A 14821-nucleotide genomic window follows, 5' to 3' on the forward strand; every position below is an offset into this window, starting at 1 on the left:
ATTAGCGATATGCCTTTTATTAAGAATTACTCTCAGATGTGATTAACGCGAATGGCGCAGATAAAGCCTTTGCCAAAGCGGTTCAGCATAAAGTGGGACGAGGCAGTCTGAATTACATTTTATAGATGTATTTCTCACATATGTCAGAGCCTCTCGCGGTCGTCGTCGTCGTCGTCGTCGTCGTCGTCGTCGCCGCTTCTGCAGAAGTAGCGAATGGCCATCGTGGCAAATGCGGCGAGGCACGCCCTGCCTTCGATTCCGTATGCACAAAGTGTGTGGTCTTGTTTCCCAGTCTATATTTGTTCGGTCACGTAAGAGGTTGAATGTAACGAATGGGTGTGAAAGAGCCAGGGCAGCGGCTGTGTAGAACGAAAACACAAATTATCAGGGGTGTGAGCGTTTCGAGATGAGTAATATACAAGTTGCACTTGGTCGTCAGTGACTGTGTGGCCTAATGGATAAGGCGTCGGACTTCGGATCTGAAGATTACAGGTTCGAATGGTGTCACGCTCGTGTTTTATCAGTTCTGAAAAAGAAACATACCGTTTTAATGTTGCATTTGAGCAGTACGAAACCGTCTGAATGTTGCTGTTGACCATTTTCTGCTTGGAGATGCTCTTGAGCTTGAAACACACACTACAAGACCGGTGTTAACTAGCGAAATGGTCGGCAGAGTGCCGTCACCGCGAGTTTCCACTGGCACTTGCACATCTAAAACAACGTCGGAAAGTAACTCGTTCGCCTTTTGAGTCACATCAAGTATGAGTGTTAATTTTGACGCCACTAGCTCTGCAGGTTGTCATGCAATTCCTTACCTCTCAGAAATGATTATGAAATAAAAGTGAAGTACGTGACGAGTGTGACGTTAGGAAAACATTAGGCAGCATGGAGAGATTCTGTATGGGACCACCCAACCCAAACGAGTACTGTGTGACGTGCTGCCCGGCAAGTATTCACCGAAGCAGCCCGGCTAGCTCAGTCGGTAGAGCATGAGACTCTTAATCTCAGGGTCGTGGGTTCGAGCCCCACGCTGGGCGAAATGGAATTTTGTTCCGCTGCAGATGTAAATTACCGTTTTTCTGATTGTTGTTGTTGTCTTCAGTCCTGAGACTGGTTTGATGCAGCTCTCCATGCTACTCTATCCTGTGCAAGCTGCTTCATCTCCCAGTACCTGCTGCAACCTACATCCTTCTGAATCTGCTTACTGTACTCATCTCTCGGTCTCCCTCTACGATTTTTACCCTCCACGCTGCCCTCCAATGCTAAATTTGTGATCCCTTGATGTCTTAAAACATGTCCTACCAACCGATCCCTTCTTCTAGTCAAGTTGTGCCACAAACTTCTCTTCTCCCCAATCCTATTCAATACCTCCTCATTAGTTACGTGATCTATCCACCTTATCTTCAGTATTCTTCTGTAGCACCACATTTCGAAAGCTTCTATTCTCTTCTTGTCCAAACTAGTTATCGTCCATGTTTCACTTCCATACATGGCTACACTCCAAACAAATACTTTCAGAAACGACTTCCTGATACATAGATCTATATTCGATGTTAACAAATTTCTCTTCTTCAGAAACGCTTTCCTTGCCATTGCCAGTCTACATTTTATATCCTCTCTACTTCGACCATCATCAGTTATTTTACTTCCTAAATAGCAAAACTCCTTTACTACTTTAAGTGTCTCATTTCCTAATCTAATTCCCTCAGCATCACCCGATTTAATTTGACTACATTCCATTATCCTCGTTTTGCTTTTGTTAATGTTCATCTTATATCCTCCTTTCAAGACACTGTCCATTCCGTTCAACTGCTCTTCCAAGTCCTTTGCCGTCTCTGACAGAATTACAATGTCATCGGCGAACCTCAAAGTTTTTACTTCGTCTCCATGAATTTTAATACCTACTCCAGATTTTTCTTTTGTTTCCTTTACTGCTTGCTCAATATACAGATTGAATAACGTCGGGGAGAGGCTACAACCCTGTCTCACTCCTTTCCCAACCACTGCTTCCCTTTCATGCCCCTCGACTCTTGTTACTGCCATCTGGTTTCTGTACAAATTATAAATAGCCTTTCGCTCCCTGTATTTTACCCCTGCCACCTTTAGAATTTGAAAAAGAGTATTCCAGTCAACATTGTCAAAAGCTTTCTCTAAGTCTACAAATGCTAGAAACGTAGGTTTGCCTTTTCTTAATCTTTCTTCTAAAATAAGTCGTAAGGTCAGTATTGCCTCACGTGTTCCAACATTTCGACGGAATCCAAACTGATCCTCCCCGAGGTCTGCATCTACCAGTTTTTCCATTCGTCTGTAAAGAATTCGCGTTAGTATTTTGCAGCCGTGGCTTATTAAACTGATAGTTCGGTAATTTCCACATCTGTCAGCACCTGCTTTCTTTGGGATTGGAATTATTATATTCTTCTTGAAGTCTGAGGGTATTTCGCCTGTCTCATACATCTTGCTCACCAGCTGGTAGAGTTTTGTCATGACTGGCTCTCCCAAGGCCGTCAGTAGTTCTAATGGAATGTTGTCTACTCCGGGGGCCTTGTTTCGACTCAGGTCTTTCAGTGCTCTGTCAAACTCTTCACGCAGTATCGTATCTCCCATTTCGTCTTCATCTACATCCTCTTCTATTTCCATAATATTGTCCTCAAGTACATCGCCCTTGTATAAACCTTCTATATACTCCTTCCACCTTTCTACCTTCCCTTCTTTGCTTAGAACTGGGCTGCCATCTGAGCTCTTGATATTCATACACGTGGTTCTCTTCTCTCCAAAGGTCTCTTTAATTTTCCTGTAGGCAGTATCTATCTTACCCCTAGTGAGATAAGCTTCTACATCCTTACATTTGTCATCTAGCCATCCCTGTTTAGCCATTTTGCACTTCCTGTCGATCTCATTTTTGAGACGTTTGTATTCCTTTTTGCCTGCTTCATTTACTGCATTTTTATATTTTCTCCTTTCATCAATTAAATTCAATATTTCTTCTGTTACCCAAGGATTTCTAGCAGCCCTCGTCTTTGTACCTACTTTATCCTCTGCTGCCTTCACTACTACATCCCTCAGAGCTACCCATTCTTCTTCTACTGTATTTCTTTCCCCTATTCCTGTCAATTGTTCCCTTATGCTCTCCCTGAAACTCTGTACAACCTCTGGTTCTTTCAGTTTATCCAGGTCCCATCTTCTTAATTTCCCACATTTTTGCAGTTTCTTCAGTTTTAATCTACAGGTCATAACCAATAGATTGTGGTCAGAGTCCACATCTGCCCCTGGAAATGTCTTACAGCTTAAAACCTGGTTCCTAAATCTCTGTCTTACCATTATATAATCTATCTGATACCTTTTAGTATCTCCAGGGTTCTTCCACGTATACAACCTTCTTTCATGATTCTTAAACCAAGTGTTAGCTATGATTAAGTTGTGCTCTGTGCAAAATTCTACTAGGCGGCTTCCTCTTTCATTTCTTAGCCCCAATCCATATTCACCTACTATGTTTCCTTCTCTCCCTTTTCCTACACTCGAATTCCAGTCACCCATTACTATTAAATTTTGGTCTCCCTTCACTATCTGAATAATTTCTTTTATTTCATCGTACATTTCTTCAATTTCTTCATCATCTGCAGAGCTAGTTGGCATATAAACTTGTACTACTGTAGTAGGTGTGGGCTTCGTGTCTATCTTGGCCACAATAATGCGTTCACTATGCTGTTTGTAGTAGCTTACCCGCATTCCTATTTTCCTATTCATTATTAAACCTACCCCTGCATTACCCCTATTTGATTTTGTGTTTATAACCCTGTATTCACCTGACCAGAAGTCTTGTTCCTCCTGCCACCTTTTTTTTCTGATTAACGTGATGTAATGGAAATAGCAACTTTAAACTTTGCATACGCCTCTGTCAGTCGCAAGAAAACTGTATTTGAAGGTGAAGGTGATTTTGTAGACATGTGTGAAAGACATGTTCTGAAATGCAAGTGTTGTTGTTTGGAGAGGACATCGGTTACGTGTCAGATGTGTAGCTAAGCAGTAATGGGTCGCCATAGCTGCAAATATTAGTCGGTAATATGAAGTGTTGTCAGCTGAAGTCTGATGATCCAGACGACCGTAAGGACGAAGTACGCAAAAGTACCGCTAGGCCGCGCCTATTTAGCTCAGTGGTAGAGCACTGGACTAGTAAACCAAGGGTCGTGAGTTGCATCCTCAAAGGAAGAAGTCGAATTTTGGAAATCAGTTGCGCGTCGTGGCCGTATAGCAAATAGTATCTGTGATGACGAACAATTAGCGACATGCCTTTTATTAAGAATTACTCTCAGATGTGATTAAGGCGAATGGCGCAGATAAAGCCTTTGCCAAAGCGGTTCAGCATAAGGTGGGACGAGGCAGTCTGAATTACATTTTATAGATGTATTTCTCACATATGTCAGAGCCTCTCGCGGTCGTCGTCGTCGTCGTCGTCGTCGTCGTTGTCGTCGTCGTCGTCGTCGCCGCCGCCGCCGCTTCTGCAGAAGTAGCAAATGGCCATCGTGGCAAATGCGGCGAGGCACTCCCTGCCTTCGATTCCGTATGCACATAGTGTGTGGTCTTGTTTCCCAGTCTATATTTGGTCGGTCACGTAAGAGGTTGAATGTAACGAATGGGTGGGAAAGAGCAAGGGCAGCGGCTGTGTAGAACGAAAACACAAATTATCAGGGGTGTGAGCGTTTCGAGATGAGTCATATACAAGGTGCACTTGGTCGTCAGTGACTGTGTGGCCCAATGGATAAGGCGTCGGTCTTCGGATCTGAAGATTACAGGTTCGAATGCTGTCACGCTAGTGTTTTATCAGTTCTGAAAAAGAAACATACCGTTTTAATTTAGCATTTGAGCAGTACGAAACCGTCTGAATGTTACTGTTGACCATTTCCTGCTTGGAGATGCTCTTGAGCTTGAAACACACACTACAAGACCGGTGTTAACTAGCGAAATGGTCGGCAGAGTGCCGTCACCGCGAGTTTCCACTGGCACTTGCACATCTAAAACAACGTCGGAAAGTAACTCGTTCGACTTTTGAGTCACATCAAGTATGAGTGTTAATTTTGACGCCACTAGCTCTGCAGGTTGTCATGCAATTCCTTACCTCTCAGAAATGATTATGAAATAAAAGTGAAGTACGTGACGAGTGTGACGTTAGGAAAACATTAGGCAGCATGGAGAGATTCTGTATGGGACCACCCAACCCAAACGAGTACTGTGTGACGTGCTGCCCGGCAAGTATTCACCGAAGCAGCCCGGCTAGCTCAGTCGGTAGAGCATGAGACTCTTAATCTCAGGGTCGTGGGTTCGAGCCCCACGCTGGGCGAAACGGAATTTTGTTCCGCTGCAGATGTAAATTACCGTTTTTCTGATTAACGTGATGTAATGGAAATAGCAACTTTAAACTGTGCCTACGATTCTGTCAGTCGCAAGGAAACTGTATTTGAAGGTGAAGGTGATTTTGTAGACATGTGTGAAAGACATGTTCTGAAATGCAAGTGTTGTTGTTTGGAGAGGACTTCGGTTACGTGTCAGATGTGTAGCCAAGCAGTAATGGGTCGCCATAGCTGCAAATATTAGTCGGTAATATGAAGTGTTTTCATCTGAAGTCTGATGATCCAGACGACCATAAGGACGAAGTACGCAAAAGTACCGCTAGGCCGCGCCTCTTTAGCTCAGTGGTAGAGCACTGGACTAGTAAACCAAGGGTCGTGAGTTGCATCCTCAAAGGAAGAAGTCGAATTTTGGAAATCAGTTGCTCGTCGTGGCCGTATAGCAAACAGTATCTGTGATGACGAACAATTAGCGACATGCCTTTTATTAAGAATTACTCTCAGATATGATTAAGGCGAATGGCGCAGATAAAGCCTTTGCCAAAGCGGTTCAGCATAAGGTGGGACGAGGCAGTCTGAATTACATTTTATAGATGTATTTCTCACATATGTCAGAGCCTCACGCGGTCGTCGTGTTCGTCGTCGCCGCCGCCGCTTCTGCAGAAGTAGCAAATGGCCATCGTGGCCAATGCGGCGAGGCACGCCCTGCCTTCGATTCCGTATGCACAAAGTGTGTGGTCTTGTTTCCCAGTCTATATTTGTTCGGTCACGTAAGAGGTTGAATGTAACGAATGGGTGGGAAAGAGCAAGGGCAGCGGCTGTGTAGAACGAAAACACAAATTATCAGGGGTGTGAGCGTTTCGAGATGAGTCATATACAAGTTGCACGTGATCGTCAGTGACTGTGTGGCCTAATGGATAAGGCGTCGGACTTCGGATCTGAAGATTACAGGTTCGAATGCTGTCACGCTCGTGTTTTATCAGTTCTGAAAAAGAAACATACCGTTTTAATGTAGCATTTGAGCAGTACGAAACCGTCTGAATGTTGCTGTTGACCATTTTCTGCTTGGAGATGCTCTTGAGCTTGAAACACACACTACAAGACCGGTGTTAACTAGCGAAATGGTCGGCAGAGTGCCGTCACCGCGAGTTTCCACTGGCACTTGCACATCTAAAACAACGTCGGAAAGTAACTCGTTCGCCTTTTGAGTCACATCAAGTATGAGTGTTAATTTTGACGCCAGTAGCTCTGCAGGTTGTCATGCAATTCCTTACCTCACAGAAATGATTATGAAATAAAAGTGAAGTACGTGACGAGTGTGACGTTAGGAAAACATTAGGCAGCATGGAGAGATTCTGTATGGGACCACCCAACCCAAACGAGTACTGTGTGACGTGCTGCCCGGCAAGTATTCACCGAAGCAGCCCGGCTAGCTCAGTCGGTAGAGCATGACACTCTTAATCTCAGGGTCGTGGGTTTGAGCCCCACTCTGGGAGAAACGGAATTTTGTTCCGCTGCAGATATAAATTACCGTTTTTCTGATTAACGTGATGTAATGGAAATAGCAACTTTAAACTTTGCCTACGTCTCTGTCAGTCGCAAGGAAACTGTATTTGAAGGTGAAGGTGATTTTGTAGACATGTGTGAAAGACATGTTCTGAAATGCAAGTGTTGTTGTTTGGAGAGGACATCGGTTACGTGTCAGATGTGTAGCCAAGCAGTAATGGGTCGCCATAGCTGCAATTATTAGTCGGTAATATGAAGTGTTGTCAGCTGAAGTCTGATGATCCAGACCACCGTAAGGACGAAGTACGCAAAAATACCGCTAGGCCGCGCCTCTTTAGCTCAGTGGTAGAGCACTGGACTAGTAAACCAAGGGTCGTGAGTTGCATCCTCAAAGGAAGAAGTCGAATTTTGGAAATCAGTTGCGCGTCGTGGCCGTATAGCAAACAGTATCTGTGATGACGAACAATTAGCGACATGCCTTTTATTAAGAATTACTCTCAGATGTGATTAAGGCGAATGGCGCAGATAAAGCCTTTGCCAAAGCGGTTCAGCATAGGGTGGGACGAGGCAGTCTGAATTACATTTTATAGATGTATTTCTCACATATGTCAGAGGCTCTCGCGGTCGTCGTGTTCGTCGTCGCCGCCGCCGCTTCTGCAGAAGTAGCAAATGGCCATCGTGGCAAATGCGGCGAGGCACGCCCTGCCTTCGATTCCGTATGCACAAAGTGTGTGGTCTTGTTTCCCAGTCTATATTTGTTCGGTCACGTAAGAGGTTGAATGTAACGAATGGGTGGGAAAGAGCAAGGGCAGCGGCTGTGTAGAACGAAAACACAAATTATCAGGGGTGTGAGCGTTTCGAGATGAGTCATATACAAATTGCACTTGATCGTCAGTGACTGTGTGGCCTAATGGATAAGGCGTCGGACTTCGGATCTGAAGATTACAGGTTCGAATGCTGTCACGCTCGTGTTTTATCAGTTCTGAAAAAGAAACATACCGTTTTAATGTATCATTTGAGCAGTACGAAACCGTCTGAATGTTGCTGTTGACCATTTTCTGCTTGGAGATGCCGTTGAGCTTGAAACACACACTACAAGACCGGTGTTAACTAGCGAAATGGTCGGCAGAGTGCCGTCACCGCGAGTTTCCACTGGCACTTGCACATCTAAAACAACTTCGGAAAGTAACTCGTTCGCCTTTTGAGTCACATCAAGTATGAGTGTTAATTTTGACGCCACTAGCTCTGCAGGTTGTCATGCAATTCCTTACCTCTCAGAAATGATTATGAAATAAAAGTGAAGTACGTGACGAGTGTGACGTTAGGAAAACATTAGGCAGCATGGAGAGATTCTGTATGGGACCACCCAACCCAAACGAGTACTGTGTGACGTGCTGCCCGGCAAGTATTCACTGAAGCAGCCCGGCTAGCTCAGTCGGTAGAGCATGAGACTCTTAATCTCAGGGTCGTGGGTTCGAGCCCCACGCTGGGCGAAATGGAATTTTGTTCCGCTGCAGATGTAAATTACCGTTTTTCTGATTGTTGTTGTTGTCTTCAGTCCTGAGACTGGTTTGGTGCAGCTCTCCATGCTACTCTATCCTGTGCAAGCTGCTTCATCTCCCAGTACCTGCTGCAACCTACATCCTTCTGAATCTGCTTAGTGTACTCATCTCTCGGTCTCCCTCTACGATTTTTACCCTCCACGCTGTCCTCCAATGCTAAATTTGTGATCCCTTGATGTCTCAAAACATGTCCTACCAACCGATCCCTTCTTCTAGTCAAGTTGTGCCACAAACTTCTCTTCTCCCCAATCCTATTCAATACCTCCTCATTAGTTACGTGATCTATCCACCTTATCTTCAGTATTCTTCTGTAGCACCACATTTCGAAAGCTTCTATTCTCTTCTTGTCCAAACTAGTTATCGTCCATGTTTCACTTCCATACATGGCTACACTCCAAACAAATACTTTCAGAAACGACTTCCTGATACATAGATCTATATTCGATGTTAACAAATTTCTCTTCTTCGTAAACGCTTTCCTTGCCATTGCCAGTCTACATTTTATATCCTCTCTACTTCGACCATCATCAGTTATTTTACTTCCTAAATAGCAAAACTCCTTTACTACTTTAAGTGTCTCATTTCCTAATCTAATTCCCTCAGCATCACCCGATTTAATTTGACTACATTCCATTATCCTCGTTTTGCTTTTGTTAATGTTCATCTTATATCCTCCTTTCAAGACACTGTCCATTCCGTTCAACTGCTCTTCCAAGTCCTTTGCCGTCTCTGACAGAATTACAATGTCATCGGCGAACCTCAATGTTTTTACTTCGTCTCCATGAATTTTAATACCTACTCCAGATTTTTCTTTTGTTTCCTTTACTGCTTGCTCAATATACAGATTGAATAACATCGGGGAGAGGCTACAACCCTGTCTCACTCCTTTCCCAACCACTGCTTCCCTTTCATGCCCCTCGACTCTTATTACTGCCATCTGGTTTCTGTACAAATTATAAATAGCCTTTCGCTCCCTGTATTTTACCCCTGCCACCTTTAGAATTTGAAAAAGAGTATTCCAGTCAACATTGTCAAAAGCTTTCTCTAAGTCTACAAATGCTAGAAACGTAGGTTTGCCTTTTCTTAATCTTTCTTCTAAAATAAGTCGTAAGGTCAGTATTGCCTCACGTGTTCCAACATTTCGACGGAATCCAAACTGATCCTCCCCGAGGTCTGCATCTACCAGTTTTTCCATTCGTCTGTAAAGAATTCGCGTTAGTATTTTGCAGCCGTGGCTTATTAAACTGATAGTTCGGTAATTTCCACATCTGTCAGCACCTGCTTTCTTTGGGATTGGAATTATTATATTCTTCTTGAAGTCTGAGGGTATTTCGCCTGTCTCATACATCTTGCTCACCAGCTGGTAGAGTTTTGTCATGACTGGCTCTCCCAAGGCCGTCAGTAGTTCTAATGGAATGTTGTCTACTCCGGGGGCCTTGTTTCGACTCAGGTCTTTCAGTGCTCTGTCAAACTCTTCACGCAGTATCGTATCTCCCATTTCGTCTTCATCTACATCCTCTTCTATTTCCATAATATTGTCCTCAAGTACATCGCCCTTGTACAAACCTTCTATATACTCCTTCCACCTTTCTACCTTCCCTTCTTTGCTTAGAACTGGGCTGCCATCTGAGCTCTTGATATTCATACACGTGGTTCTCTTCTCTCCAAAGGTCTCTTTAATTTTCCTGTAGGCAGTATCTATCTTACCCCTAGTGAGATAAGCTTCTACATCCTTACATTTGTCCTCTAGCCATCCCTGTTTAGCCATTTTGCACTTCCTGTCGATCTCATTTTTGAGACGTTTGTATTCCTTTTTGCCTGCTTCATTTACTGCATTTTTATATTTTCTCCTTTCATCAATTAAATTCAATATTTCTTCTGTTACCCAAGGATTTCTAGCAGCCCTCGTCTTTGTACCTACTTTATCCTCTGCTGCCTTCACTACTACATCCCTCAGAGCTACCCATTCTTCTTCTACTGTATTTCTTTCCCCTATTCCTGTCAATTGTTCCCTTATGCTCTCCCTGAAACTCTGTACAACCTCTGGTTCTTTCAGTTTATCCAGGTCCCATCTTCTTAATTTCCCACATTTTTGCAGTTTCTTCAGTTTTAATCTACAGGTCATAACCAATAGATTGTGGTCAGAGTCCACATCTGCCCCTGGAAATGTCTTACAGCTTAAAACCTGGTTCCTAAATCTCTGTCTTACCATTATATAATCTATCTGATACCTTTTAGTATCTCCAGGGTTCTTCCACGTATACAACCTTCTTTCATGATTCTTAAACCAAGTGTTAGCTATGATTAAGTTGTGCTCTGTGCAAAATTCTACTAGGCGGCTTCCTCTTTCATTTCTTAGCCCCAATCCATATTCACCTACTATGTTTCCTTCTCTCCCTTTTCCTACACTCGAATTCCAGTCACCCATTACTATTAAATTTTGGTCTCCCTTCACTATCTGAATAATTTCTTTTATTTCATCGTACATTTCTTCAATTTCTTCATCATCTGCAGAGCTAGTTGGCATATAAACTTGTACTACTGTAGTAGGTGTGGGCTTCGTGTCTATCTTGGCCACAATAATGCGTTCACTATGCTGTTTGTAGTAGCTTACCCGCATTCCTATTTTCCTATTCATTATTAAACCTACCCCTGCATTACCCCTATTTGATTTTGTGTTTATAACCCTGTATTCACCTGACCAGAAGTCTTGTTCCTCCTGCCACCTTTTTTTTCTGATTAACGTGATGTAATGGAAATAGCAACTTTAAACTTTGCATACGCCTCTGTCAGTCGCAAGAAAACTGTATTTGAAGGTGAAGGTGATTTTGTAGACATGTGTGAAAGACATGTTCTGAAATGCAAGTGTTGTTGTTTGGAGAGGACATCGGTTACGTGTCAGATGTGTAGCTAAGCAGTAATGGGTCGCCATAGCTGCAAATATTAGTCGGTAATATGAAGTGTTGTCAGCTGAAGTCTGATGATCCAGACGACCGTAAGGACGAAGTACGCAAAAGTACCGCTAGGCCGCGCCTATTTAGCTCAGTGGTAGAGCACTGGACTAGTAAACCAAGGGTCGTGAGTTGCATCCTCAAAGGAAGAAGTCGAATTTTGGAAATCAGTTGCGCGTCGTGGCCGTATAGCAAACAGTATCTGTGATGACGAACAATTAGCGACATGCCTTTTATTAAGAATTACTCTCAGATGTGATTAAGGCGAATGGCGCAGATAAAGCCTTTGCCAAAGCGGTTCAGCATAAGGTTGGACGAGGCAGTCTGAATTACATTTTATAGATGTATTTCTCACATATGTCAGAGCCTGTCGTCGTCGTCGTCGTCGTCGTCGTCGTCGTCGTCGTCGTCGCCGCCGCCGCTTCTGCAGAAGTAGCAAATGGGCATCGTGGTAATGCGGTGAGGCACGCCCTGCCTTCGATTCCGTATGCACAAAGTGTGTGGTCTTGTTTCCCAGTCTATATTTGTTCGGTCACGTAAGAGGTTGAATGTAACGAATGGGTGGGAAAGAGCAGGGGCAGCGGCTGTGTAGAACGAAAACACAAATTATCAGGGGTGTGAGCGTTTCGAGATGAGTCATATTCAAGTTGCACTTGGTCGTCAGTGACTGTGTGGCCTAATGGATAAGGTGTCCGACTTCGGATCTGAAGATTACACGTTCGAATGCTGCCACGCTCGTGTTTTATCAGTTCTGAAAAAGAAACATACCGTTTTAATGTAGCATTTGAGCAGTACGAAACCGTCTGAATGTTGCTGTTGACCATTTTCTGCTTGGAGATGCTCTTGAGCTTGAAACACACACTACAAGACCGGTGCTAACTAGCGAAATGGTTGGCAGAGTGCCGTCACCGCGAGTTTCCACTGGCACTTGCACATCTAAAACAACGTCGGAAAGTAACTCGTTCGCCTTTTGAGTCACATCAAGTATGAGTGTTAATTTTGACGCCACTAGCTCTGCAGGTTGTCATGCAATTCCTTACCTCTCAGAAATGATTATGAAATAAAAGTGAAGTACGTGACGAGTGTGACGTTAGGAAAACATTAGGCAGCATGGAGAGATTCTGTATGGGACCACCCAACCCAAACGAGTACTGTGTGACGTGCTGCCCGGCAAGTATTCACCGAAGCAGCCCGGCTAGCTCAGTCGGTAGAGCATGAGACTCTTAATGTCAGGGTTCGAGCCCCACGCTGGGCGAAACGGAATTTTGTTCCGCTGCAGATGTAAATTACCGTTTTTCTGATTAACGTGATGTAATGGAAATAGCAACTTTAAACTTTGCCTACGTCTCTGTCAGTCGCAAGGAAACTGTATTTGAAGGTGAAGGTGATTTTGTAGACATGTGTGAAAGACATGTTCTGAAATGCAAGTGTTGTTGTTTGGAGAGGACATCGGTTACGTGTCAGATGTGTAGCCAAGCAGTAATGGGTCGCCATAGCTGCAAATATTAGTCGGTAATATGAAGTGTTGTCAGCTGAAGTCTGATGATCCAGACGACCGTAAGGACGAAGTACGCAAAGGTACCGCTAGGATGCGCCTCTTTAGCTGAGTGGTAGAGCACGGGACTAGTAAACCAAGGGTCGTGAGTGCCATCCTCAAAGGAAGAAGTCGAATTTTGGAAATCAGTTGCGCGTCGTGGCCGTATAGCAAACAGTATCTGTGATGACGAACAATTAGCGACATGCCTTTTATTAAGAATTACTCTCAGATGTGATTAAGGCGAATGGCGCAGATAAAGCATTTGCCAAAGCGGTTCAGCATAAGGTGGGACGAGGCAGTCTGAATTACATTTTATAGATGTATTTGTCACATATGTCAGAGCCTCTCGCGGTCGTCGTCGTCGTCGTCGTCGTCGTCGTCGTCGTCGTCGTCGTCGTCGTCGCCGCCGCCGCTTCTGCAGAAGTAGCAAATGGCCATCGTGGCAAATGCGGTGAGGCACGCCCTGCCTTCGATTCCGTATGCACAAAGTGTGTGGTCTTGTTTTCCAGTCTATATTTGGTCGGTCACGTAAGAGGTTGAATGTAACGAATGGGTGGGAAAGAGCAAGGGCAGCGGCTGTGTAGAACGAAAACACAAATTATCAGGGGTGTGAGCGTTTCGAGATGAGTCATATACAAGTTGCATTTGATCGTCAGTGACTGTGTGTCCTAATAGATAAGGCGTCGGACTTCGGATCTGAAGATTACAGGTTCGAATGCTGTCACGCTCGTGTTTTATCAGTTCTGAAAAAGAAACATACCGTTTTAATGTAGCATTTGAGCAGTACGAAACCTTCTGAATGTTGCTGTTGACCATTTTCTGCTTGGAGATGCTCTTCAGCTTGAAAAACACACTACAAGTCCGGTGTTAACTAGCGAAATGGTCGGCAGAGTGCCGTCACCGCGAGTTTCCACTGGCACTTGCACATCTAAAACAACGTCGGAAAGTAACTCGTTCGCCTTTTGGGTCACATCAAGTATGAGTGTTAATTTTGACACCACTAGCTCTGCAGGTTGTCATGCAATTCCTTACCTCTCAGAAATGATTATGAAATAAAAGTGAAGTACGTGACGAGTGTGACGTTAGGAAAACATTAGGCAGCATGGAGAGATTCTGTATGGGACCACCCAACCCAAACGAGTACTGTGTGACGTGCTGCCCGGCAAGTATTCACCGAAGCAGTCCGGCTAGCTCAGTCGGTAGAGCAAGAGATTCTTAATCTCAGGGTCGTGGGTTCGAGCCCCACGCTGGGCGGAACGGAATGTTGTTCCGCTGCAGATGTAAATTACCGTTCTTCTGATTAACGTGATCTAATGGAAATAGCAACTTTAAACTTTGCCTACGCCTCTGTCAGTCGCAAGGAAACTGTATTTGAAGGTGAAGGTGATTTTGTAGACATGTGTGAAAGACATGTTCTGAAATGCAAGTGTTGTTGTTTGGAGAGGACATCGGTTACGTGTCAGATGTGTAGCCAAGCAGTAATGGGTCGCCATAGCTGCAAATATTAGTCGGTAATATGAAGTGTTGTCAGCTGATGTCTGATGATCCAGACGACCGTAAGGACGAAGTACGCAAAAGTACCGCTAGGCCGCGCCTCTTTAGCTCAGTGGTGTAGTCAGCCAGCGGCTGCGCTGGAGGTCGGACGTGCCGTGCTGTGTGCTGTGCTGCGTTAGCTCCACGTGGTAAGTCTCTGCTCTTGCTGCAACGCGTCGCTGTCTATAGTATTTGTGTAGACATGAAAAAGATTTAAGAGATGTCGCAACCGCAACGAAAAGATACTTTGAAATTCACGTTTGATCGCAACTTTGTCCGACCGAGGTCATTTGATGTTGAACAGTGGTTAGAGGATGATGTTAAAATAGGACTTGATGATATTATCGGCATACATTTCTCGATTATGAACAGTGTGGTTTTCGTGAAACT

General features: G+C 44.2%; 5 non-coding genes across 5 annotated transcripts; all 5 read left to right on the top strand.

Annotated features, from left to right (window-relative positions):
• The first annotated feature begins 964 nt into the window (after positions 1 to 964).
• Positions 965 to 1037, top strand: Trnak-cuu (transfer RNA lysine (anticodon CUU)). The gene has a single exon. It is a non-coding gene; the product is annotated as a tRNA-Lys (tRNA).
• Positions 1038 to 5262: 4225 nt separating this feature from the next.
• On the top strand, positions 5263 to 5335 carry Trnak-cuu (transfer RNA lysine (anticodon CUU)). The gene has a single exon. It is a non-coding gene; the product is annotated as a tRNA-Lys (tRNA).
• Positions 5336 to 6765: 1430 nt separating this feature from the next.
• Positions 6766 to 6838, top strand: Trnak-cuu (transfer RNA lysine (anticodon CUU)). Its single transcript has one exon. It is a non-coding gene; the product is annotated as a tRNA-Lys (tRNA).
• Positions 6839 to 8268: 1430 nt separating this feature from the next.
• On the top strand, positions 8269 to 8341 carry Trnak-cuu (transfer RNA lysine (anticodon CUU)). The gene has a single exon. It is a non-coding gene; the product is annotated as a tRNA-Lys (tRNA).
• A 5738-nt stretch (positions 8342 to 14079) lies between these two features.
• On the top strand, positions 14080 to 14152 carry Trnak-cuu (transfer RNA lysine (anticodon CUU)). The gene has a single exon. It is a non-coding gene; the product is annotated as a tRNA-Lys (tRNA).
• The last annotated feature ends 669 nt before the right edge of the window (positions 14153 to 14821 follow it).

The sequence above is a fragment of the Schistocerca gregaria genome, chromosome 8 (genome assembly GCF_023897955.1).
Source record: "Schistocerca gregaria isolate iqSchGreg1 chromosome 8, iqSchGreg1.2, whole genome shotgun sequence".
NCBI classification, from domain to species: Eukaryota; Metazoa; Arthropoda; class Insecta; order Orthoptera; family Acrididae; genus Schistocerca; species Schistocerca gregaria.